The following is a 2500-nucleotide window of genomic DNA, read 5'->3' as shown; positions in this document are numbered from 1 at the left end:
TGCATGTCCCTCTGTCTCTCTGTCTCTCTCTCTCTCTCTCTCTCTCTCTCTCACACACACACACACACACACACACACACACACACACACACCACACACACACACACACACACACACACACACACACACAGGGTCTCTCTCTAGGGTCCCATCAATCTCTTAGCTTTGGAGAGACAAAGTAGTAGAGGCAGTAGAGCAGACAAAGAAGCCCTGCCTTGACCTGGCCACAAAGCCTCGACCATGTCACTCTCTCTCGCACGCACGCACGCACGCACGCATGCTCGCACACACACACACACACACACACACACACACACACACACACACACACACACACACACACACACACACACACACACACAGTCAAAACATTGCACTGTATACAGCACCCTCGTTATTATTAATTACTTGACTAGTTTGCAAATAATTCTGTAGTGAAGCCGTTTTAGCATGCTATAGCTTCTAGTGTTGTCTTCCCAGTCAACCATGCCCCCCCCCCCCCCCCCCCCCTATACTATATCCAGGGGGCTCTTATCCTCAGTCATCAGGATATGGGGGTCATCCTGGCTGACCTTTGTATTGAGCTAGCGAGCGCAGCCATTTCCAGGACTAACAAAACGTTTGCTGTCGGGTGGAAACCTTGTAAGTCCCAAACTATTATTATTATTGTTTTTAAGCTTTAGCTCACGGGAGGGGTGTTGTGTGAGCTTGTAGATCGACCTTTCACACATTGTGTGAGCTTGTAGATCGGCCTTTCACACATTGTATGGGGCAGTCTTGAATAGGCTACGATGATGAAGAAGGGCATTTCATTTACAACAAAATGTAAAAGAGTTTCTGTGGCCGCAGCAACTCTGCACTGCACGGCATGGGAGCCAGAGTAGGACCACAGAAGTGACCACATTACTGACAGTGCATGTGGCAACAATGAGTCCTACTGTACTGCACTGTACAGTACAGAGTCACATTAAGTTAGTTTCCATGTGCCTATATATGCTTTTTAGTATGAGGTTCATACGAGGACATTGTGTTTGGTGGTGCAGTGGCAAAGCCAGAAGTAACATTTAACATATTGACGCAAGACTTGTGGACACACTGCATGGACGCAGGCCTATAGCGTCTCTGTCCTGGTGGGAACCGCATGGACACACTGCATGGACGCAGGCCTATAGCGTCTCTGTCCTGGTGGACACACTGCATGGACACACTGCATGGACGCAGGCCTATAGCGTCTCTGTCCTGGTGGGAACCGCATGGACACACTGCATGGACGCAGGCCTATAGCGTCTCTGTCCTGGTGGGGAACCGCATGGACACACTGCATGGATGCAGGCCTATAGCGTCTCTGTCCTGGTGGGAACCGCATGGACACACTGCATGGATGCAGGCCTATAGCGTCTCTGTCCTGGTGGACACACTGCATGGACGCAGGCCTATAGCGTCTCTGTCCTGGTGGGAACCGCATGGACACACTGCATGGATGCAGGCCTATAGCGTCTCTGTCCTGGTGGGAACCACATGGACACACTGCATGGATGCAGGCCTATAGCGTCTCTGTCCTGGTGGGAACCGCATGGACACACTGCATGGACGCAGGCGTATAGCGTCTCTGTCCTGGTGGACACACTGCATGGACGCAGGCCTATAGCGTCTCTGTCCTGGTGGGAACCGCATGGACACACTGCATGGACGCAGGCCTATAGCGTCTCTGTCCTGGTGGACACACTGCATGGACGCAGGCCTATAGCGTCTCTGTCCTGGTGGGAACCACATGGACACACTGCATGGATGCAGGCCTATAGCGTCTCTGTCCTGGTGGGAACCGCATGGACACACTGCATGGACGCAGGCCTATAGCGTCTCTGTCCTGGTGGGAACCGCATGGACACACTGCATGGACGCAGGCCTATAGCGTCTCTGTCCTGGTGGACACACTGCATGGACGCAGGCCTATAGCGTCTCTGTCCTGGTGGGAACCGCATGGACACACTGCATGGACGCAGGCCTATACCGTCTCTGTCCTGGTGGACACACTGCATGGACGCAGGCCTATACCGTCTCTGTCCTGGTGGACACACTGCATGGACGCAGGCCTATACCGTCTCTGTCCTGGTGGACACACTGCATGGACGCAGGCCTATACCGTCTCTGTCCTGGACACACTGCATGGACACACTGCATGGACGCAGGCCTATACCGTCTCTGTCCTGGTGGACACACTGCATGGACGCAGGCCTATACCGTCTCTGTCCTGGTGGACACACTGCATGGACGCAGGCCTATACCGTCTCTGTCCTGGACACACTGCATGGACACACTGCATGGACGCAGGCCTATACCGTCTCTGTCCTGGTGGACACACTGCATGGACGCAGGCCTATACCGTCTCTGTCCTGGTGGGAACCGCATGTCTCTGCTGTTGGGAAGAAACCTCCTAACTAACATTTTTCAGGAAATTATGAAAACCTTATATTTTGAAAACAAAGCATTACAGCCTCAT

At 53.0% G+C, this 2500-nt stretch overlaps 1 protein-coding gene across 6 annotated transcripts in view; it reads left to right on the top strand.

The window, feature by feature from the left end:
- prdm16 (PR domain containing 16) overlaps positions 1-2500 on the top strand; it is a 262651-nt gene that overhangs the window by 170309 nt on the left and 89842 nt on the right. The gene's annotated exons all lie outside the window — the stretch shown is intronic.

The sequence above is a fragment of the Protomyctophum parallelum genome, assembly GCF_964188405.1.
Source record: "Protomyctophum parallelum genome assembly, chromosome: 7".
In the NCBI taxonomy this organism is placed as follows: Eukaryota; Metazoa; Chordata; class Actinopteri; order Myctophiformes; family Myctophidae; genus Protomyctophum; species Protomyctophum parallelum.
The sequence above is the reverse complement of the archived record's forward strand: the minus strand, read 5'-3'. Positions and strand labels throughout refer to the sequence as shown.